At 39.0% G+C, this 25,469-nt stretch overlaps 1 non-coding gene across 1 annotated transcript; it reads left to right on the forward strand.

Annotated features, from left to right (window-relative positions):
- The first annotated feature begins 7,036 nt into the window (after nt 1–7,036).
- LOC112745418 (small nucleolar RNA R71) lies at nt 7,037–7,144 on the forward strand. Its single transcript, XR_003173348.1, has one exon. It is a non-coding gene; the product is annotated as a small nucleolar RNA R71 (small nucleolar RNA).
- The last annotated feature ends 18,325 nt before the right edge of the window (nt 7,145–25,469 follow it).

The raw sequence follows: 25,469 nt of genomic DNA on the forward strand, positions 1-25,469 counted from the left end.
CGCATATAAAATAATTAACAGTTCATAGGTTTCCCCGAGATCAATGATCATTCAGTTCGTGGGTACTTCCCGTATTTAACCAATTATCCGTCTGTGGGTTTTACTACTCTTTTCTCTTTGTCTATTTACTCTGCTCTTATTACTCTTTTCTCTGTATCTGTTTCCTCTGCTCTCATTACTCTTTTCTCTATATCCATATTACTCTTTTTTCTTTATCTCTTTACTTTACTCTGGTTACTCTATTTTCTGTGTTACTTTATTCTGCTCTGATTTCTTTGTTTAACGTTTGTTTTTAAGGCTTATGTAAATTTCAGAATGAATAGCTAGCCTGTCTGGTACGCGGAATCGTGATTACACTTTAAGTATGTAAAATTCATCGCTCTTTCTTTCCCTGGTAATGGCGCCAAAAACATGATGCCAAGACCACGGTTCACAACTCCGTGTAACTGACCAGCAAGTGCACTGGGTCGTCCAAGTAATACCTTACGTGAGTAAGGGTCGAATCCCACGGAGATTGTTGGTATGAAGCAAGCTATGGTCACCTTGCAAATCTCAGTTCGGCAAATATAAATTGATAATGGTGTTTTCGAATTTAATATAATAAAATAGGGATAGAAATACTTATGTTATTCATTGGTGGGAATTTCAGATAAGCGAATGGAGATGCTTTCGTTCCTCTGAACCTCTGCTTTCCTGCTATCTTCATCCAATCAGTCTTACTCCTTTCCATGGCTGGCTTTATGTGATACATCACCACTGTCAATAGCTACTTTTGGTCATCTCTCGGAAAATGATCCAATGCCCTGTCACGGCAGGGCTAATCGTCTGGAGGCATTACCCTTGTCAATGGCTTCATCTTATCCTCTCAGTGAAAAGGGTCAACGCACCCTGTCACGGCACGACTATTCATCTGTCGGTTCTCGATCATGCTGGAATAGGATTTACTATCCTTTTTTGTCTGTCACTAACGCCCTGCAATCGCGAGTTAGGAGCTCGTCACAGTCATCCATTCATTGAATCCTACTCGGAATACCACAGACAAGGTTTAGAATTTCCGGATTCTCTTGAATGCCGCCATCATTCTAGCTTACGCCATGAAGATTCTGATTAAGAGACCTAAGAGATATTCATTCAATCGGAGGTAGAACGGAGATGGTTGTTTGGCACGCGTTCATAGGGAATGATGATGATTGTCACGTTCATCACATTCAGGTTGAAGTGCGAATGAATATCTTAGAAGCGAAACAAGATGAATTGAATAGAAAACAGTAGTACTTTGCATTAATCTTTGAGGAACAGCAGAGCTCCACACCTTAATCTATGGAGTGTAGAAACTCTACCGTTAAAAATACATAAGTGAAGGTCCAGGCATGGCCGAGATGGCCAGCCCCTCTGATCTAAGAACCAGGCATCCAAAGATGATCCTAAGATCCTAAGATGATTAAAAGATGGTCAAAAAGACGTCTTATACAATAGTGAAAGGTCCTATTTATAATAAACTAACTACTAGGGTTTACATGAGTAAGTAATTAATGCATAAATCCACTTCCGGGGCCCACTTGGTGTGTGCTTTGGCTGAGCTTGAGTGTTGCACGTGTAGAGGTCCTTCTTGGAGTTGAACGCCAGTATTTGTGCCAGTTTGGGCGTTCAACTCTGGTTTTGGCTCCTTTTCTAGCGCTGGACGCCAGATTTGGGCAGAAAGCTGGCGTTGAACGCCAGTTTACATCGTCTATTCTTGGCCAAAGTATGGACTATTATATTTTGCTGGAAATCCCTGGGTGTCTACTTTTCAATGCAATTGGAAGCGCGCCATTTCGAGTTCTGTAGCTCCAGAAAATCCACTTTGAGTGCAGGGAGGTCAGAATCCAACAGCATCAGCAGTCCTTCTTCAACCTCTGAATCTGATTTCTGCTCAAGTCCCTCAATTTCAGCCAGAAAATACCTGAAATCACATAAAAACACACAAACTCATAGTAAAGTCCAGAAATGTGAATTTAACATAAAAACTAATGAAAACATCCTTAAAAGTAACTAGATCCTACTAAAAACATACTAAAAACAATGTCAAAAAGCATATAAATTATCCGCTCATCACAATACCAAAATAGGATAAAAAGAAGAGAATATACTATAAATTCCAAAATATCAATGAAACATAGCTTCAATCAAATGAACGGGACTTATAGCTTTTTGCCTCTTGAATAGTTTTGGCATCTCACTTTATCCATTGAGGTTCAGAATGATTGGCATTTATAGGAACTCAGATTTCAGATAGTGTTATTGATTCTCCAAGTTCAGTATGATGATTCTTGAACACAGCTATTTCATGAGTCTTGGTCGTGGCCCTAAGCACTTTGTTTTCCAGTATTACCACCGGATACATAAATGCCACAGACACATAATTGGGTGAACCTTTTCAGATTGTGACTCAGCTTTGCTAAAGTCCCCAATTAGAGGTGTCCAGGGTTCTTAAGCACACTCTTTTTTTGCTTTGGACCTTGACTTTAACCGCTCAGTCTCAAGTTTTCACTTGACACCTACACGCCAGAAGCACATGGTTAGGGACAGCTTGGTTTAGCCGCTTAGACCAGGATTTTATTCCTTTAGGCCCTCCTATCCACTGATGCTCAAAGCCTTGGGATCCTTTTTATTTGCCCTTGCCTTTTGGTTTTAAGGGTTATTGGCTTTTTGCTCTTGCCTCTTGGTTTTAAGAGCTTTTGGCTTTTTCTGCTTGCTTTTTCTTTCTATTTTTTATTTTTTTTCTATTTTTTTCGCCCCCTTTTTTTTTCTGCAAGCTTTGTTCTTTGCTGCTTTTTCTTGCTTCAAGAATCATTTTTATGATTTTTCAGATTATCAAATAACATGTCTCCTAGTCATCATTCTTTCAAGAACCAACATATTTAACATTCTTAAACAACAACTTCAAAAGACATATGCACTGTTCAAGCATACATTCAGAAAATAAGAAGCATTGTCACCACATCAATATAATTAAGCTAAGTTCAAGGATAAATTCGAAACTCATGTACTTCTTGTTCTTTTGAATTAAAACATTTTTCATTTAAGAGAGGTGATGGATTCATAGGACATTTATAACTTTAAGACATAGTTACTACTACTAATGATCATGTAATGAAGACACAAACATAGATAAGCACATAACATAGAAAATGAAAAACAGAAGAAATAAGAACAAGGAATGAATCCACCTTAGTGATGGTGGCGTTTTCTTCTTGAGGAACCAATGATGTCCTTGAGCTCTTCTATGTCTCTTCCTTGTCTTTGTTGCTCCTCCCTCATTGCTTTTTGATCTTCTCTTATTTCATGAAGCATGATGGAGTGCTCTTGATGTTCAACCCTTAGTTGTCCCATATTGGAACTCAATTCTCCTAGGGAGGTGTTGATTTGCTCCCAATAGTTTTGTAGAGGAAAGTGCATTTGAGGCATCTCCGGGATCTCATGGTGATGAGCTTCATACGCCTCTTGAGCTCCATGAATGGGCTCTCTTGCTTGCTCCATATTTTTCTTAGTGATGGGCTTGTCCTCTTTAATGAGGATATCTCCCTCTATATCAATCCCAGCTGAATTGCATAGGTGGCAAATGAGGTGAGGAAAGGCTAACCTTGCCATAGTGGAGGACTTGTCAGCCACCTTGTAGAGCTCTTGAGGTATAATCTCATGAACTTTAACCTCTTCTCCAATCATGATGCTATGGATCATGATGGCTCGGTCTATAGTAACTTCAGACCGGTTGCTAGTGGGAATGATTGAGCATTGAATGAACTCCAACCATCCTCTAGCTACAGGCTTGAGGTCCAATCTTCTTAGTTGAACCGGCTTGCCTTTGGAGTCAATCTTCCATTGAGCTCCTTCTACACATATGTCCATAAGGACTTGGTCCAACCTTTGATTAAAGTTGACCCTTCTAGTGTAGGGGTGTTCATCTCCTTGCATCATGGGCAAGTTAAACGCCAACCTCACATTTTCCGGACTAAAATCCAAGTATTTCCCCCGAACTATTGTAACATAGTTCTTTGGATCCGGGTTCTTACTTTGATCATGGTTCTTGGTGATCCATGCATTAGCATAGAACTCTTGAACCATTAAGATGCCGACTTGTTGGATGGGATTTGTTAGAACTTCCCAACCTCTTCTTTGAATTTCATGTCGGATCTCCGGATACTCATTTCTTTTGAGTTTGAAAGGGACCTCAGGGATCACCTTCTTCTTGGCCACAACATCATAGAAGTGGTCTTGATGGGCTTTGGAGATGAACTTTTCCATCTCCCATGACTCGGAGGTGGAAGCTTTTGTCTTCCCCTTCCCCTTTCTAGAGGATTCTCCGGTCTTAGGTGCCATCAATGGTAATGGAAAAACAAAAAGCTTATGCTTTTACCACATCAAACTTAGAATTTTGCTCGCCCTCGAGCAAGAGAAGAAAGAATAGATGAAGAAGAAGAAGAAGAAATGAAGGAGAGGGAGAAGGTGATGTGGTTCGGCCAAGAAGGGTATAGAGGGGATGTGTTGTGTGAATTTGAAGAAGAATGGAGGGCTTTATATAGGGAAGGGAGGGGGGTTAAGGTTCGGCCATATGGGTGGGTTTGGGTGGGAAATTGGTTTTGAATTTTGAAGGTAGGTGGAGTTTATGAGGTAGGTTTATGGGGAAGAGTGGATGGATGTGAGTGGTGAAGAGGTGATAGGGAAGAGAGATTGAGGTGATTTGTGAAGGGTTTTTGGGGAAGAGTGTTTATGGGGTTGTGTGAAAGAGAGTGGTGAGAAGAAGTGAGTGGAGGTAGGTGGGGATCCTGTGGAGTCCACAGATCCTGAGTGGATCCTGTGGGGTCCACAGATCCTGAGTAGATCCTGTGGGGTCCACAGATCCTGAGTGGATCCTGTGGGGTCCACAGATCCTGAGGTGTTCAAGGATTTACATCCCTGCACCCATTAGGCATGTAAAAATGCCTTTGCACACAACTCTGGGCGTTCAGCGCCAGGTTGGTGGCCATTTTGGGCGTTCAACACCCATTTGTGTGCCATTTCTGGCGTTGAACGCCAGAACCATGCCTGTTCTGGCGTTCAGCGCCCAGAAGCTGCCCATTTTGGGCGTTCAGCGCCAGAACCATGCTCGGTTCTGGCGCTGAACGCCGGACAGATGCTCCTCCAGGGTGTGATTTTTCTTCTACTGTTTTTGATTCCGTTTTTAATTTTTATATTTATTTTGTGACTCCACATGATCATGAACCTACAAAGACATATAACTAAGAAAAATATAGTTAGATAAATAAAAATTGGGTTGCCTCCCAACAAGCGCTTCTTTAATGTCAATAGCTTGACAGTGGGCTCTCATGGAGCCTCACAGATGTGCAGAGCTTTGTTGAGACTCTCCAACACCAAACTTAGAGTTTGGATATGGGAGTTCAACACCAAACTTAGAGTTTGGTTGTGGCCTCCCAACACCAAACTTAGAGTTTGACTGTGGGGGCTCTGGTTGACTCTGCTTTGAGAGAAGCTTTTTCTGCTTCCTCTCTATCGTTGCAGAGGGAGATCCTTGAGTTTTAAACACAATGGAGTCCTCATTCCATTGAAGGACTATTTCACCTCTGTCAACATCAATCACAGCTCTTGCTGTGGCCAGGAAAGGTCTTCCTAGGATGATGGATTCATCCTCTTCCTTTCCAGTATCCAGGACTATGAAATCAGCAGGGATGTAAAGGCCTTCAACCTTTACTAACACGTGCTCTACTTGTCCATAAGCCTGTTTTCTTGAACTGTCTGCCATCTCTAATGAGATTTTAGCAGCTTGCACCCCATAGATTCCCAGTTTCTCTATTACAGAGAGGGGCATGAGGTTTATTCCTGAACCAAGGTCACACAGAGCCTTAAAGATCATGGTGCCTATGGTACAGGGTATTATGAACTTTCCAGGATCCTGTCTCTTCTGAGGCAATGTCAGTTGATCCAGATCACTTAGTTCATTGATGAACAAGGGAGGTTCAACTTCCCAAGTATCAATGCCAAATAATTTGGCATTCAGCTTCATGATTGCACCAAGGAACTTGGCAGCTTGCTCTTCAGTAACATCCTCATTCTCTTCAGAAGAGGAATACTCATCAGAGCTCATGAAGGGCATAAGGAGGTTCAATGGAATCTCTATGGTCTCTAGATGAGCCTCAGAGTCCTTTGGTTCCTCAGAGGGAAGCTCCTTGTTGATCACTGGACGTCCCAGGAGGTCTTCCTCCTTGGGATTCACGTCCTCCACTCCCCTTGTAGGTTCGGCCATGGTGCTTATGTCAATGGCCTTGCATTCTCCTTTTGGATTCTCTTCTGTATTGCTTGGGAGAGTACTAGGAGGGATTTTAGTGATCCTTTTACTCAGCTGGCCCACTTGTGCTTCCAAATTTCTAATGGAAGATCTTGTTTCATTCATGAAACTCACAGTGGCCTTAGATAGATCAGAGACTAGATTTGCTAAATTAGAAGCATTTTGTTCAGACTCTGTCTGTTGCTGAGTGGATGATGGAAAAGGTTTATTATTGTTAAACCTGTTTCTTCCACCATTATGAAAACCTTGTTGAGGCTTTTGATCCTTCCATGAGAAATTTGGATGATTTCTCCATGATGAGTTATAGGTGTTTCCATAAGGTTCACCTAAGTAATTCACCTCTGCTATTGCAGGGTTCTCAGGATCATAAGCTTCTTCTTCATAAGAAGCCTCTTGAGTACTGTTGGATGCAGCTTGCATTCCATTCAGACTCTGAGAGATCATATTGACTTGCTGAGTCAATATTTTGTTCTGAACCAATATGGCATTCAGAGTATAAACTTCAAGAACTCCCTTCTTCATAGGCGTCCCATTACTCACAGGATTCCTTTCAGAAGTGTACATGAACTGGTTATTAGCAACCATGTCAATGAGTTCTTAAGCTTCTGCAGGCGTTTTCTTTAGGTGAATGGATCCACCTGCAGAAGTATCCAATGACATTTTAGCTAAGTCAGACAGACCATCATAGAATATATCCAGGATGGTCCATTCTGAAAGCATGTCAGAAGGACACTTTTTGGTCAACTGTTTGTATCTTTCCCAAGCTTCATAGAGGGATTCACCTTCTTTCTGTCTGAAGGTTTGAACATCAGCTCTAAGCTTGCTTAGCTTTTGAGGAGGAAAGTACTTGGCTAAGAAAGCCGTGACCAGCTTATCCCAAGAGTTCAGGCTGTCTTTGGGTTGAGAATCCAACCATAATCTAGCTCTGTCTCTTACAGCAAAAGGGAAAAGCATGAGCCTGTAGACTTCAGGATCTACTCCATTTGTCTTAACAGTATCACATATCTGCAAGAATTCAGTTAAGAACTGAAAAGGATCTTCAGATGGAAGTCCATGAAACTTGCAGTTCTGCTGCATCAGAGAAACTAATTGAGGTTTCAGCTCAAAGTTGTTTGCTCCAATGGCAGGATTGGAGATGCTTCTTCCATGTAAATTGGAATTAGGTGCAGTAAAGTCACCAAGCATCTTCCTTACATTATTATTATTTTCGGCTGCCATCTCCTCTTCCTGTTCGAAAATTTCTGAAAGGTTATCTCTGGATTGTTGTAATTTAGCTTCTCTTAATTTTCTCTTCAGAGTCCTTTCAGGTTCTGGATCTGCTTCAACAAGAATATTCTTGTCCTTGCTCCTGCTCATATGACAAAGAAGAGGGCACAGAAAAAAATAATAATAATAATATGGATCCTTTATACCACAGTATAGGGGTCCCTTTGTGAGTGGAAGGAAAGAGGGAGAATTTTCGAAAATAACTTTTGAAAAGGAGTTAGTGATTTTCGAAAATAGTTTTTGAAAAAGGTTAGTATTTTTTTTCGAAAAAAAATTTTTTTTTTTTAAATAAAAAAAAATAATCAGTTAATAAAAAAGAAATTTTTGAAAAAGAGGGGATATATTTTCAAAAATTAGAGAGAGAGAGAGTTAGTTAGGTGGTTTTGAAAAAGTTAAGAAACAAACAAAAAGTTAGTTAGTTAGTTGAAACAAATTTTGAAAAGATAAGAAGTTAGGAGGTTAGAAAAGATATTTTGAAACCAACTTTTTGAAAAAGGTAAGATAAGAAGATATTTTAGAAATTAGTTTTGAAAAAGATTTGATTTTTAAAATCTCAATTAATGACTTGATTCATAAGGAATCACAAGATATGATTCTAGAACTTAAAGTTTGAATCTTTCTTAACAAGCAAGTAACAAACTTCAAATTTTTGAATCAAAACATTAATTGATTATGTTATTTTCGAAAAATTGATATAAAAATAAGAAAAAGATTTTTGAAAAATATTTTTGGAATTTTTGAAAATAACTAAGAATTTTGAAAAAGATTTGATTTTTGAAAAAGATTTTGAAAAAGATAAGATTTTCAAATTGAAAATTTGATTTGACTCATAAGAAACAACTTGATTTTAAAAATTTTTGAAAGAGTCAACTCAAATTTTCGAATTTATGAGAGAAAAGAGGGAAGGATATTTTTTTGATTTTTGAAATTTTTATGATGAGAGAGAAAAATACTAAAAAGATGCAATGCATGAAATTTTTAGATCAAAACATGTGATGCATGCAAGAATGCTATGAATGTCAAGATGAACACCAAGAACACTATGAATGTCAAGATGAACATCATAGACACAATTTTGAAAACTTTTTAATACAAAAAAAACATGCAAGACACCAAACTTAGAATTCTTTAATGCTTACGCACTAAGAATTCAAGGATGCATATGAAAAACACCATACAACACAAAACAAAAAATCATCAAGATCAAACAAGAAGACTTACCAAGAACAACTTGAAGATCATGAAGAACACTATGAATGCATGAAATTTTTGAAAAATGCAAGATGCACATGCAAATGACACCAAACTTATGACATGACTCATAACTCAAACAAGAAACACAAAAAATGTTTTTGATTTTTATGATTTTCTATTTTTTTTGGATTTTTTCGAAATTTATATGAAAAAGAAAAATAAGGATTCCAAAATTTTTAATATGAATTCCAAGAATCTTGCATTCTTAGTCTAAAGCTTTAGTCCAGGAATTAGACATGGCTCACTAGCCAGCCAAGCTTTCAATGAAAGCTTCGGTCCAAAACACTAGACATGGACAATGGCCAGCCAAGCTTCAGCAGGTGAATCAGGAACAGCAGCAGATGGATTAGCAACAACTAGCTTGCTCTTTATAACAAATTGCTGCCTCAGTCCAAATAAATTTAGACATGGCTTTACAGCCAGCCAGGCTTCACATGCTTCATGAAACACTAGAATTCATTCTTAAAAATTTTGAATAAAATTTTTGAAAACATTTTTTTTTTGAAAACAGATGAGAAAATTTTAGAAATATTTTTGAAAAATTTTTGAAAATAAAATAAAAAGAAAATTACCTAATCTGAGCAACGAGATGAACCGTCAGTTGCCCAAACTCGAACAATCCCCGGCAACGGCGCCAAAAACTTGGTATGCGAAATTGCTACTCGGGTTGTGAATTGTTGTTCGAAATTGATTCCCCGGCAACGGCGCCAAAAACTTGGTACGTGGAATCGTGATTACACTTTAAGTATGTAAAATTCATCGCCCTTTCTTTCCCTGGTAATGGCGCCAAAAACATGATGCCAAGACCACAGTTCACAACTCCGTGTAACTGACCAGCAAGTGCACTGGGTCGTCCAAGTAATACCTTACGTGAGTAAGGGTCGAATCCCACGGAGATTGTTGGTATGAAGCAAGCTATGGTCACCTTGCAAATCTCAGTTAGGCAGATATAAATTGATAATGGTGTTTTCGAATTTAATATAATAAAATAGGGATAGAAATACTTATGTAATTCATTGGTGGGAATTTCAGATAAGCGAATGGAGATGCTTTCGTTCCTCTGAACCTCTGCTTTCCTGCTATCTTCATCCAATCAGTCTTACTCCTTTCCATGGCTGGCTTTATGTGATACATCACCACTGTCAATGGCTACTTTCGGTCATCTCTCGGGAAAATGATCCAATGCCCTGTCACAACACGGCTAATCGTCTGAGGCATCACCCTTGTCAATGGCTTCATCTTATCCTCTCAGTGAAAATGGTCAACCACCCTGTCACGGCACGGCTATTCATCTGTCGGTTCTCGATCATGCTGGAATAGGATTTACTATCCTTTTGCGTCTGTCACTAACGCCCTGCAACCGCGAGTTAGGAGCTCGTCACAGTCATTCATTCATTGAATCCTACTCGGAATACCACAGACAAGGTTTAGAATTTCCGGATTCTCTTGAATGCCGCCATCATTCTAGCTTACGCCACGAAGATTCTGATTAAGAGATCTAAGAGATACTCATTCAATCGGAGGTAGAACAGAGGTGGTTGTCAGGCACGCGTTCATAGGGAATGATGATGATTGTCACGTTCATCGCATTCAGATTGAAGTGCGAATGAATATCTTAGAAGCGAAACAAGATGAATTGAATAGAAAACAGTAGTACTTTGCATTAATCTTTGAGGAACAGCAGAGCTCCACACCTTAATCTATGGAGTGTAGAAACTCTACCGTTAAAAATACATAAGTGAAGGTCCAGGCATGGCCGAGATAGCCAGCCCCTCTGATCTAAGAACCAGGCATCCAAAGATGATCCTAAGATCCTAAAATGATTAAAAGATGGTCAAAAAGACGTCTTATACAATAGTGAAAGGTCCTATTTATAATAAACTAGCTACTAGGGTTTACATGAGTAAGTAATTGATGCATAAATCCACTTCTGGGACCCACTTGGTGTGTGCTTGGGCTGAGCTTGAGTGTTGCACGTGTAGAGGTCCTTCTTGGAGTTGAACGCCAGTATTTGTGCCAGTTTGGGCGTTCAACTCTGGTTTTGGCTCCTTTTCTGGCGTTGGACGCCAAATTTGGGCAGAAAGCTGGCGTTGAACGCCAGTTTACGTCATCTATTCTTGGCCAAAGTATGGACTATTATATATTTCTGGAACGCCCTAGGTGTCTACTTTCCAACGCAATTGGAAGCGCGCCATTTCGAGTTCTGTAGCTCCAGAAAATCCACTTTGAGTGCAAGGAGGTCAGAATCCAACAGCATCAGCAGTCCTTCTTCAACCTCTGAATCTTATTTCTGCTCAAGTCCCTCAATTTCAGTCAGAAAATACCTGAAATCACAGAAAAACACACAAACTCATAGTAAAGTCCAGAAATATGAATTTAACATAAAAACTAATGAAAACATCCTTAAAAGTAACTAGATCCTACTAAAAACATACTAAAAACAATGTCAAAAAGCGTATAAATTATCTGCTCATCACTGTCCCAAGTATAGGTTCATTAAGTCTATACCGAAACAGTTTAAGTTTTCATATAATACCTAACCCTAGTAACAACTCAAGGACTAACTAATTTGCCCTAGTTCGTTCACTAATCTCTGTCTATTTTTCTGTTATTAAAATTTTACAGACTTTTCTTTGGTTTTTATCTTTTCTTTAACTTCTTATCTTTCCTTTATCTTTGCCTCACTAACATGTTATTACCACTCCCTAAGTGTTTTATGAAGGTAATTATGAGATTCTACGCTTAAAGTTGTCTTTCTAAAACTTTTACAGAAAACTGCCTTTTTCCACATTATTTTATTATTTTTATTAAAATATTATTTTTAATTAAATATTATTATTTAATATTTAATTATTATTTATTATTTTATTACTAAATTTTCGAAAATTACCTTGCCTTTACCTTTTAACCTTTAAAATTAACTTTTTACCCCGGTAAATTTTAATATTTCTACTTTAACCACCCTAACTTTCAGAAATTACAAAATAACCCCTCAAACACCAAATAATTACAACCTTGCCCTTTTTAAGATCTAAGGCCTGCTCTTCCATGTTCTTCATCATACTCAAAGTGCTCTTCGTGTTCTTCGTATATTCTTCAGATTCTTTCTCTGTTTTTACCCGTTTTTCAGTCTTTTCAGCAACCGATTTTTACCAAAATTCAAAATAAATTCCCAGCCACTAAAACTCCATCTTTTCCACATGTTTTAAACACAAATTGAACCCCAATTTAAGGATTAGGGTTTGTTTTTCCAGCTGCACTCAAGAACATGTTTCATTGCTTGAATATCAACAAATTTCATTAAATTTTCACCAAAATTTCAACAAGAATAACTCATATAAATCATCAATTTCAAGCACAGACAAACCATATCATAATCACACAACTCAAACACAATCAATCAAGATTAAATTCGTCAAACCCTACCTGGTTTTGCTGCTCCAAATTCAGTTATACTTTCAGGTGGTCCTTAAGCACTTTTTCCTCCTAAATCACATCAAGAACAACTTTAAATCCACAAACCCTCAACTGACCAAATCTTCCTCAGCACATTAGGAAGGGATATCTCACCTTAGACTTGCTGGAAATTAACGTTTCTTGCCCCTCAAGTCAAGTTAAGCATGATTCCTAAGGAAGAACATCAAGAAAACACATGTTTAAGCATGTTTCCTTGAAAACCGAATTGAAGAGGGAGGAAGACAGCCATCTCACCTTATTTCTAGCCTTGATAAGTCACATGGTTATGTATAGGAAGAAGAGAGGATCATTTTGGTGAAATCGGAGTTTTGATTTGAGTTTTAGTTCAGAAGAAATCAAGCTTTGAAGATTAAGTGTTCATGAAAGTTTCTCTCTTTTCTCTCTTGTTATTTTCGGCCAAAATGATGAAATGAGACAGCCTTGGAGGTCTTGGAGGTTTAAGGTGAGTTGTGATTGGTTGGCTTGGAGGTGGGTTAAAATAATATTAAAATATATTAGGTGTATATCTACTAAAACTAGGTGTATCGAAACACTTGTAAAAATATCTCTAAAAATTCTTTTATGAGCTACTAGACTAAATGACACTAGTAACATATTTATTATGAGAATAGAACATGTATGATGAGGCCTTAGCATTGCTAAAGTCATTAGAGAGTGCTGGAGCTAAGCTGCACCAGTACACCGTAAACCTGGTTAAACCGATTTTCTGTTTTTAACTAAAACAGACCAGGTAACCTTATAATATCATTCAAGCATCTTCTAATACTAATATAATGATAATATTATACAATTATCTCTCTCCTCTCATGAATCAAGTCTGGTTCATCAAACAGAGATTATTTACAAAAATCAGATTCAAAACTGCCAACGATACGGTTCAAAAACTAGGTTCTTCGCGATTGCATTATCGAGCTTGCCTCAGAAGAGGTTCTAGCTTAAGGATGACATAATGGCAATGAGGATTGAGATGCTTGATGATATATCATAGGTGTTCCCTTTACTGATCTTCCGGAGAAATCCTTACTTTCAGAAAAGATCTCACGTATTTGAAAGTCAGAGTTGTTACATTCTACCCTCCTAAAAGAAAATTTTTCCCTCAAAATTTCAGTTGGGTGCGAGAATCCTTCTTCAAGCGGTCTATTTCCTTCAAGCCATCCTAACGAAGAGATCGATTCATTCCTTACAGCATCCAATTCTCACACAGCCATAGCCATGAAGATCATAACAGTTATGAAGATAGCTGTGGCTCACGTCAATTCATCGTTCGGAGCTCGATTAAACCATGCCTATTCACAGTTATTGAGGTCTTATCCGCACCAAACAATCAACATTAAGGTGATCAATCTTAATATCTCAAGTTAAGCATGAACATTCCCAAAATGAGCACTCATAGACATTCATGCCAAATGTATCTTAAAGATACCCTAACAGCATGAGACACACAAGCAGAGTATGCAATGAAGCATAATCAGTCCACTCCCCAGGCTCTACTAGGAACGAACTGCTCTGATACCAAATTGTAACGACCCAATTTTCAGTATGTCTAGATCATACCAGAAACTGAGCGTTACCAACTTGTCTTTCTAATTATTATCTATTATTTATTATATGAGCCTGATTCGCTGTTAAAAACGTAGTTATTTTGCGAGGTACCTTTTTTTTTAAAATGTTTGGATTAATAAATGGAATCATTCATAATCAATTCACAAGTAATAACAGATAAAATAGTTATAAACAACCACACATACATACATCACAAGTAGTTGACAACATTCGGTGATTCAGCCTTTATTAGAGTATAGACTTTTAGTTAGAACACCCCTAGATATAGCTAGATATTAACTATATACATATATATACATACAACATCCCAGGTCCTGACCTGTTCAAGTGGTCCCTAAGCTGGCACCTAGGCTAGCCTAGACTCTATACTCACCTAGTCCCTCTAAACTACTAAAGCGAGGGAAAGAACGTTCTAGGTCTTCAAAACTCAAGTCAGGTGGGACGTCATCAAAAGGTAGAACATCATCTGCTACTCCTCTGCACAATCAGACATTGCCATAGGATGTCTCTCTGGTACCTCATCAAGTAGCCATACAACAGGAGTCTCGTACACAGGATTTAGGTTAGAGTTCACATGCAAACGGGGTGTAGACATTGGCTGGTCTCACAGTATATACATAAAAACAGAGAATAATATTCACCCTAGACTCAGAAGACTATCTAGAGCGGAATCTTCTTTGCAGAACCATCATCAACGAACTACAGTAAGGTACTCTTGCTTCCATCTGAAGGGGGAAAGGAGAGAGAAGGGGTAAGAACTGGGGAGTTCTTAGTAAGGCCAGGGTTATTAGTTAAGTTCATTAATTCCGTGTTGTTTAGCAGATGAATAGTAAAATACCGAGAAGTAGTGAACAGAAGATACAGGTAAATAGAGAAAATAGAGAAAACAGAAAGCAGAACACAAACAAAAGAATACAAGAAAATAAAACGCAATTACAAAAATAGAATACAAACAAACAGAGCATACATTCATTCAATAATCATAACAGATAAAATGCACAACCAAGTATGATGCATGTCTGTCCTATGCAGGCCATGAGCTCAGGTGTCGGTTTACACCCTGCAGCCCGACATTACCTAGGAACAAGTCCCAGATATGGTTTCCCTTTGTGTCCTTAGTGCATACGTGTCGGTGGTAAGAATACCACTCCTTCGTGACTACCGGCAGTCGGCGCAAAGCTCGACCCCATAATATACGCACAAGGGGAAACAGTGATCCTCAGTTCGTGGGCGTCCCCGAGATCAATTCACAAACAAAATAATGATCTTCAGTTCGTTGGTTTCCCCGAGATCAACATACAACAAAAAACACGATCCTCAGTTCGTGCGCTATACCCGAGATCAATACTCAACAATACAGTAATCTTCAGTTCGTGGGTTATACCCGAGATCAATACTCAACAATACAGTAATCTTCAGTTCGTGGGTTATACCCGAGATCAACATACAACAGTTCGTGGGTTATTCCCGTAATCAATGATTATCAGTTCGTGGGTTTTACCCGCATATAAAATAATTAACAGTTCATAGGTTTTCCCGAGATCAATGATCATTCAGTTCATGGGTACTTCCCGTATTTAACCAATTATCCGTCCGTGGGTTTTACTACTCTTTTCTCTTTGTCTATTTACTCTGCTCTTATTACTCTTTTCTCTGTATCTGTTTCCTCTGCTCTCATTACTCTTTTCTCTATATCCCTATTACTCTTTTTTCTTTATCTCTTTACTTTACTCTGGATACTCTGTTTTCTGTGTTACTTTATTCTGCTCTGATTTCTCTGTTTAACGTTTGTTTTTAAGGCTTATGTAAATTTCGGAATGAATAGTTAGCCTGTCCCAAGAATAGGTTCATTAAGTCTATACTGAAATAGTTTAACTTTTCATATAATACCTAACCCTAGTCACAACTCAAGGACTAACTAATTGCCCTAGTTCGTTCACTAATCTCTGTCTGTTTTTCTGTTATTAAAATTTTACAGACTTTTCTTTGGTTTTTATCTTTTCTTTAACTTCTTATCTTTCCTTTATCTTTGCCTCACTAACATGTTATTACCACTCCCTAAGTGTTTTATGAAGGTAATTATGAGATTCTACGCTTAAAGTTGTCTTTCTAAAGCTTTTACAGAAAACTGTCTTTTTCCGCATTATTTTATTAATTTTATTAAAATATTATTTTTAATTAAATATTATTATTTAATATTTAATTATTATTTATTATTTTATTACTAAATTTTCGAAAATTACCTTGCCTTTACCTTTTAACCTTTAAAATTAACTTTTTACCCCGGTAACGTTTAATATTTCTACTTTAACCACCCTAACTTTCAGAAATTACAAAATAACCCCTCAAACACCAAATAATTACAACCTTGCCCTTTCTAAGATCTAAGGCCTGCTCTTCCATGTTCTTCATCACACTCAAAGTGTTCTTCGTGTTCTTCGTATATTCTTCAGATTCTTTCTCTGTTTTTACCTGTTTTTCAGTCTTTTCAGCAACCGATTTTTACCAAAATTCAATATAAATTCCTAGCCACTAAAACCCCATCTTTTCTACATGTTTTAAACACAAATTGAACCCCAATTTAAGGATTAGGGTTCGTTTTTCCAGCTGCACTCAAGAACATGTTTCATAGCTTGAATATCATCAAATTTCATCAAATTTTCACCAAAATTTCAACAAGAATCACTCATATAAATCAACAATTTCAAGCACAGCCAAACCATATCATAATCACACAACTCAAACACAATCAATCAAGACTTTATTCGTCAAACCCTACCTAGTTTTGCTGCTCCAAATTCAGTTATACTTTCAGGTGGTCCTTAAGCACTTTTTCCTCCTAAATCACATCAAGAATAACTTTAAATCCACAAACTCTCAACTGACCAAATCGCCCTCAGCACATTAGGAAGGGATATCTCACCTTAGTCTTGCTGGAAATTAATGTTTCTTGGCCCTCAAGTCAAGTTAAGCATGATTCCTAAGGAAGAATATCAAGAAAACACATGTTTAAGCATGTTTCCTTGAAAACCGAATTGAAGAGGGAGGGAGACAGCCATATCACCTTATTTCTAGCCTTGATAAGTCCCATGGTTATGTAGAGGAAGAAGAGAGGATCATTTTGGTGAAATCGGAGTTTTGATTTGAGTTTTAGTTCAGAAGAAATTAAGCTTTGAAGATTAACTGTTCATGAAAGTTTCTCTCTTTTCTCTCTTGTTATTTTCGGCCAAAATGATGAAATGAGACATCCTTGAAGGTCTTGGAGGTTTAAGGTAAGTTGTGATTGGTTGGCTTGGAGGTGGGTTAAAATAATATTAAAATATATCAGGTGTATATCTACTAAAACTAGGTGTATCGAAACACTTGTAAAAATATCTCTCAAAATTCTTTTCTGATCTACTAGCATAAATGAAACTAGTAACATATTTTTTATGAGAATAGAACATGTATGATGAAGCCTTAGCATTGCTAAAGTCATCAGAGAGTGCTAGTGCTAAGCTGCACCAGTAAATCGTAAACCTGGTTAAACTGATTTTCTGTTTTTAACTAAAACAAACCAGGTAACCTTATAATATCATTCAAGCATCTTCTAATACTAATATAATTATAATATTATACTATTATATCTCTCCTCTAATGAATCGAGTCCGATTCGTTAAACAGAGACTATTTACGAAAATCAGAATCAAAACTGCCAACCGATATGGTTCAAAAACTAGGTTCTTCGCGATTGCATTATCGAGCTTGCCTCAGAAGAGGTTCTAGCTTAAGGATGACATAATGACAATGAGGATTGAGATGCTTGATGATATATCAGAGGTGTTCCCTTTACTGATCTTCCGGAGAAATCTGTACTTTCAGAAAAGATCTCACGTACTCGAAATTCAGGGTTGTTACACGGAGGTGGAAGCTTTTGCCTTCCCTTTCCTCTTTCTAGAGGTTTTTCCGGCCTTAGGTGCCATAAATGGTTATGGAAAAATAAAAAGTAATTTTTTTACCATACCAAACTTAAAGTGGTTGCTCGTCCTCGAGCAAAGAAGAAGGAATGAAGGAGAAGAAGAAGAAAATGGAGGAGATGGAGGGTGAGGGTGAGATCGGCCAAGGGGGTATAAGGTGTTTGTGATATATGAAATTGAAGGAGTGATGAGGGGTATATATAGGAGTGGGGGGGCTGGGTTCGTGTATTTGGGGTTGGGTTTAGAGGGAGGAAAGAGTTTTGAATTTGAAGGTAGGTGGTGTTTTGGGGAAAAGTGAATGAGGTGATTGGTGAAGGGTATTTGGGGAAGAGGGTAAGATTTGATAGGTGAAGGGTATTTGGGGAAGAGTGTTATGGAAAGGTGTGAAGAGGAGAGAAAAAGAGATGGGGTAGGTGGGGATCCTGTGGGGTCCACAGATCCTGAGGGGTCAAGGACTTTAACATCCCTGCTCCATTTAGGCGTGCAAGACGCCCTTAGAGTGCAATTCTGGCGTTAAACGCCAGATTGCTGCTTGTTTCTGGCGTTTAACGCTAGCTTTTCTCCCTTTCTTGGCGTTTAACACCAACTTGGTGCCCTGTTCTGCTGTTAAACGCTAGTCTGGTGCCTATTTCTGGCGTTAAACGCCAGTTTGGTGCCCATTTCTGGCATTAAACGCCCAGAATGGTGCCAGACTGGGCGTTTAACGCCCATTCTGCTATTCTTACTAGCGTTTAAACGCTAGTAAGCTCTTCCTCCAGGGTGAGCTATTTTTAATGCTGTTTTTCATTCTATTTTTGATTTTTCAGTTGCTTTTGTGACTTCACATGATCATCAACCTGAAGAAAATATAAAATAACAATGGAAAATAAATAGATATAATTAAATAACATTGGGTTGCCTCCCAATAAGCGCTTCTTTAATGTCAATAGCTTGACAGTGAGCTCTCATGGAGCCTCACAGATAATCAAAGCAGGCTTGGGGCCTCTCAACACCAAACGTAGAGTTTGGTCGTGGCCTCTGGTGCACAAAATTGTGATCTCAAGCAACGGCGCCAAAAACTCTGTACGCACGTCTTAATAAATTATTTTTCATTCACAACTTCGATACAACTAACCAGCAAGTGCACTGGGTCGTCCAAGTAATAAACCTTACGTGAGTAAGGGTCGATCCCACGGAGATTGTTGGTATGAAGCAAGCTATGGTCACCTTGTAGATCTCAGTTAGGCGGATATAAAATAGTTATGGAGTTTTCGAAAATATATAATAAAATAAGGATAGAAATACTTATGTAAATCATTGGTGAGAATTTCAGATAAGCGCATAGAGATGCTTTTGTTCCTCTGAACCTCTGCTTTCTTGCTGTCTTCATCCAATCAATCCTACTCCTTTCCATGGCTGGCTTTATGTAAGGACATCACCGTTGTCAATGGCTACTTTTTATCCTCTCTGGAAAATGGTCCGATGCGCTGTCACTGCATGGCTAATCGTCTGGAGGCATCACCCTTGTCAATGGTTGCATCCCATCCTCTTGTGAAAATGGTCCAAATGATCTGTCACAGCACGGCTAATCATCTGAGGTTCTCGATCATACTGGAATAGGATTCACCCTCCTTTTGCGTCTGTCACTACGCCCAGCACTCGCGAGTTTGAAGTTCATCATAGTCATTCAATCCAAGAGTCCTACTCGGAATACCACAGACAAGGTTTAGACTTTCCGAACTCTCATGAATGCCGCCATCAATCTAGCTTATACCACGAAGATTCTGATTAAGAGATCCAAGAGATACTCATTCAATCTAAGGTGAACGGAAGTGGTTGTCAGGCACGTGTTCATGGGGGAATGATGATGATTGTCACGTTCATCACATTCAGGTTGAAGTGTGAATGAATATCTTAGAAGCGGAATAAGTTGAATTGAATAGAAAAACAGTAGTACTTTGCATTAATTCATGAGGAATAGCAGAGCTCCACACCTTAATCTATGGAGTGTAGAAACTCTACCATTGAAAATACATAAGTGAACATAGGGTAAGCATGGCCGAGTGGCCAGCCTCCCATGGAGGTCTAGAGATCTAAAAATGATCCAAGATGTCTAATACAATAGTAAAAAGTCCTATTTATACTAAACTAGTTACTAGGGTTTACAGAAGTAAGTAATTGATGCATAAATCCACTTCTGGGGCCCACTTGGTATGTGCTTGGGCTGAGCTTGAATGTCACACGTGTAGAGGTCAATCTTGGAGTTGAACGCCAGTTTGTAACGTATTTCTGGCGTTCAGCTCTGGCTTGTGACGTGTTTCTGGCGTTTAACTCCAGACAACAGCGTAGAACTGGCGTTCAACGACCTTTTACATCGTCTAAACTCGGCCAAAGTATGAACTATTATATAGTGCTGAAAAGCCCTGGATGTCTACTTTCCAACGCAATTGGAAGCGTGCCATTTTGAGTTCTGTAGCTCTAGAAAATCCACTTTGAGTGTAGGGAGGTCAGAATCCAACAGCATCAGCAGTCCTTCTTCAACCTCTGAATTTGATTTTTGCTCAAGTTCCTCAATTTCAGCCAGAAAATACCTGAAATCACAGAAAAACATACAAACTCATAGTAAAGTCCAGAAATGTGAATTTAACATAAAAACTAATGAAAACATCCCTAAAAGTAACTAGATTCTACTAAAAACATACTAAAAATAATGCCAAAAAGCGTATAAATTATCCGCTCATCAGAACACCAAACTTAAATTGTTGCTTGTCCCCAAGCAACTGAGAATCAAATAGCATAAAAAGAAGAGAATATACTATAAATTCCAAATTATCAATGAAACATAGCTCCAATCAGATGAGCGGGACTTGTAGCTTTTTGCCTCTTGAATAGTTTTGGCATCTCACTTTATCCATTGAAGTTCAGAATGATTGGCATCTATAGGAACTCAGAGTTCAGATAGTGTTATTGATTCTCCTAGTTCAGTATCATGATTCTTGAACACAGCTATTTTATGAGTCTTGGCCGTGGCCCTAAGCACTTTGTTTTCCAGTATTACCACCGGATACATAAATGCCACAGACACATAACTGGGTGAACCTTTTCAGATTGTGACTCAGCTTTGCTAAAGTCCCCAATTAGAGGTGTCCAGGGTTCTTAAGCACACTCTTTTTTTGCTTTGGACCTTGACTTTAACCGCTCAGTCTCAAGTTTTCACTTGACACCTTCACGCCACAAGCACATGGTTAGGGACAGCTTGGTTTAGCCGCTTAGGCCAGGATTTTATTCCTTTAGGCCCTCCTATCCACTGATGCTCAAAGCCTTGGGATCCTTTTTATTACCCTTGCCTTTTGGTTTTAAGGGCTATTGGCTTTTTGCTCTTGCCTTTTAGTTTTAAGAGCTTTTGGCTTTTTCTGCTTGCTTTTGCTCTCTTTTTTTTTCACTATTTTTTTTGCAAGCTTTGTTCTTTGCTTCTTTTTCTTGCTTCAAGAATCATTTTTATAATTTTTCAAGAGCCAACATATTTAACATTCTTAAACAACAACTTCAAAAGACATATGCATTGTTCAAGCATTCATTCAGAAAACAAAAAGTATTGTCACCACATCAAAATAATTAAACTAAGTTCAAGGACAAATTCGAAACTCATGTACTTCTTGTTCTTTTGAATTAAGACATTTTTCGTTTAAGAGAGGTGATGGATTCATAGGACATTCATAACTTTAAGGCATAGTTACTAAATAATAATGATCATGTAATGAAGACACAAACATATATAAGCACTTAACATAAAGAAAACGAAAAACAGAGAAAGTAAGAACAAGGAATGAGTCCACCTTAGTGATGGTGGTGTTTCCTTCTTGAGGAACCAATGATGTCCTTGAGCTCTTCTATGTCTCTTCCTTGTCTTTGTTGCTCCTCCCTCATTGCTTTTTGATCTTCTCTTATTTCATGAAGGATGATGGAGTGCTCTTGATGTTCCACCCTTAATTATCCCATGTTGGAACTTAATTCTCCTAGGGAGGTGTTGATTTGCTCCCAATAGTTTTGTGGAGGAAAATGCATTTGAGGCATCTCCGGGATCTCATGGTGATGAGCTTCATGCGTCTCTTGAGATCCATGAATGGGCTCTCTTGCTTGCTCCATCCTTTTCTTAGTGATGGGCTTCTCTTCCTCAATGGGAATGTCTCCTTCTATGAAAGCTCCAGCTGAGTAATATAGATGGCAAATAAGATGAGGAAAAGCTAGCCTTGCCCAAGGAGAGGGCTTTTCGGCTATTTTGTAGAGTTCAAGGGAGATGACTTCATGAACTTCTACTTCCTCTCCAATCATGATGCTATGAATCATGATGGCCCGATCTACAGTAACTTCAGATCGGTTGCTAGTGGGGATGATGGAGCGTTGGATGAACTCCAACCATCCTCTAGCTACATGCTTGAGGTCCAGTCTTCTTAGTTGAACCGGCTTGCCTTTGAAGTCAATCTTCCATTGAGCTCCTTCCACACATATGTCCATGAGGACTTGGTCCAACCTTTGATTAAAGTTGACCCTTCTAGTGTAGGGGCATGCATCTCCTTGCATTATAGGCAAGTTAAACGCCAATCTCACATTCTCCAGACTAAAATCTAAGTATTTCCCCCGAACCATTGTAATATAATTCTTTGGGTTTGGGTTCTTACTTTGATCATGATTCCTAGTGATCCATGCATTGGCATAGAACTCTTGAACCATTAGGATGCCGACTTGTTAGATGGGGTTTGTTAGAACTTCCCAACCTCTTCTTTGGATTTCATGTTAGATCTCCGGATACTTATTTCTCTTGAGCTTGAAAGGGACCTCGGGGATCACCTTCTTCTTGGCCACAACATCATAGAAGTGGTCTTGATGAGCTTTGGAGATGAATCTTTCCATCTCCCATGACTAGGAGGTGGAAGCTTTTGTCTTCCCTTTCCCTTTTCTAGAGGATTCTCCGGTCTTAGGTGCCATCAATGGTAATGGAAAAACAAAAAGCTTATGCTTTTACCACACCAAACTTAGAATATTGCTCGCCCTCGAGCAAGAGAAGAAAGAATAGATGATGAAGAAGAAGAAAATATGGAGGAGAGGAGGGAGAGGTGTATTCGGCCAAGAAGAGAAGAGAGGGTTGTGTGGTGTGAAAATGAGGAAGAATGGAGGGCTATATATAGGGAAGGGAGGGGGGTAAGGTTCGGCCATAAGGGTGGGTTTTGGGTGGGAAATTGATTTTGAATTTTGAAGGTAGGTGGGGTTTATGAGGTAGGTTTATGGGGAAGAGTGGATGGATGTGAGTGGTGAAGTGGTGATAGGGAAAAGAGATTGAGGTGATTGGTGAAGAGTTTTGGGGAAGAGTGTTTATGGGATTGTGTGAAAGAGGGGTGAGAAGAAGTGAGTGGAGGTAGGTGGGGATCCTGTGGGGTCCACAGATCCTGAGGTGATCAAGGATTTACAACCTTGCACCAAATTGGGCATGCAAAATGCCCTTGCACACAACTCTGGGCGTTTAGCACCAGATTGGTGCTTGTTCTGGGCGTTGAACGCCCATTTGTTGCCCATTTCTGGCGTTGAACGCCAGAACCATGCTTGTTCTGGGCGTTCAGCGCTAGCTCTTATCCAGGGTGCAATTCTGGCATTCAAATGCCCAGATACTGCCCATTTTGGGAGTTCAGCGCCAGAACCATGCTCTGTTCTGGCATTGAACGCCAGCCAGATGCTTCTTACTGGCGTTTAAACGCCAGTGAGATCCTCCTCCAGGGTGTGATTTTTCTTCTGCTATTTTTGATTCCGTTTTCAATTTTTATATTTATTTTGTGACTCCACATGATCATGAACCTAATTAAACATGAAAAACAATGAAAATAAAAATTAGATAAATAAAAATTGGGTTGCCTCCCAACAAGCGCTTCTTTAATGTCAATAGCTTGACAGTGGGCTCTCATGGAGCCTCACAGATGTTCAGAGCATTGTTGAGACTCCCCAACACCAAACTTAGAGTTTGGATATGGGAGTTCAACACCAAACTTAGAGTTTGGTTGTGGCCTCCCAACACCAAACTTAGAGTTTGACTGTGGGGGCTCTGGTTGACTCTGTTTTGAGAGAAGCTTATTGTGCCTCTTTTCCATGTTTACAGAAGGATAACCTTGAGTTGTAAACACAAGGGAGTCCCCATTCAATTGAAGGACTAATTCACCTCTGTCAACATCAATCACAGCTCTTGCTGTGGCTAGGAAGGGTCTTCCAAGGATGATGAATTCATCCTCATCCTTCCCAGTATCTAGGACTATGAAATCAGCAGGGATGTAAAGGCCTTCAACCTTTACTAACACATCCTCTACTTGTCCATAAGCCTGTTTTCTTGAACTGTCTGCCATCTCTAATGAGATTTTAGTAGCTTGCACCCCAAAGATTCCCAGTTTCTCTATTACTGAGAGGGGCATGTGGTTTATCCCTAAACCAAGGTCACACAGAGCCTTCTCAAAGGTCATGGTGCCTATGGTACAAGGTATTCGGAACTTTCCAGGATCCTGTTTCTTCTGAGGCAATCTCAGTTGATCTAGATCACTTAGTTCATTGGTGAACAAGGGAGGTTCATCTTCCCAAGTCTCAATACCAAATAATTTGGCATTCAGCTTCATGATTGCACCACGGTACTTGGTAACTTGCTCTTCAATAACATCTTCATTCTCTTCAGAAGAAGAATACTCTTCAGAGCTCATGAATGGTGTAAGGAGGTTCAATGGAATCTCTATGGTCTCTAGATGAGTCTCGGATTCCCTTGGTTCCTCAGAGGGAAACTCCTTATTAATCACTGGACGTCCCAGGAGGTCTTCCTCCTTGGGATTCACGTCCTCCTCCTCCTTTGTGGTTTCGGCCATGATGGTCATTTCAATGGCCTTGCACTTTCCTTTTGGATTTTCTTCTGTATTGCTTGGGAGAGTACTAGGAGGGATTTCAGTGATCCTTTTACTCAGCTGGCCCACTTGTGCCTCCAAATTTCTAATGGAGGACCTTGTTTCATTCATGAAACTTACAGTGGCCCTAGATAGATCAGAGACTAAGTTTGCTAAATTAGAGGTATTTTGTTCAGAGTTCTCTGTCTGTTGCTGAATGGATGATGGAAAAGGTTTACTATTGCTAAACCTGTTTCTTCTACCATTGTTAAAGCCTTGTTGAGGCTTTTGTTGATCCTTCCATGAGAGATTTGGGTGATTTCTCCATGAGGGATTATAGGTGTTTCCATATGGTTCACCCATGTAATTCACCTCTGCTATTGCAGTGTTTTCAGGATCATAAGCTTCTTCTTCAGAAGATGCCTCTTGAGTACTGTTGGATGCAGCTTGCATTCCATTCAGACTCTGAGAAATCATATTGACTTGCTGAGTCAATATTTTATTCTGAGCCAATATGGCATTCAGAGTATCAATTTCAAGAACTCCCTTCTTCATAGGCGTCCCATTACTCACATGATTCCTCTCAGAAGTGTACATGAACTGGTTATTAGCAACCATGTCAATGAGTTCTTGAGCTTCTGCAGGCGTTTTCTTTAGGTGAATGGATCCACCTGCAGAAGTATCCAATGACATCTTAGCTAATTCAGACAGACCATCATAGAATATATCCAGGATGGTCCATTCTGA

The sequence above is a fragment of the Arachis hypogaea genome, chromosome 14, assembly GCF_003086295.3.
Source record: "Arachis hypogaea cultivar Tifrunner chromosome 14, arahy.Tifrunner.gnm2.J5K5, whole genome shotgun sequence".
Lineage (NCBI taxonomy): Eukaryota > Viridiplantae > Streptophyta > Magnoliopsida > Fabales > Fabaceae > Arachis > Arachis hypogaea.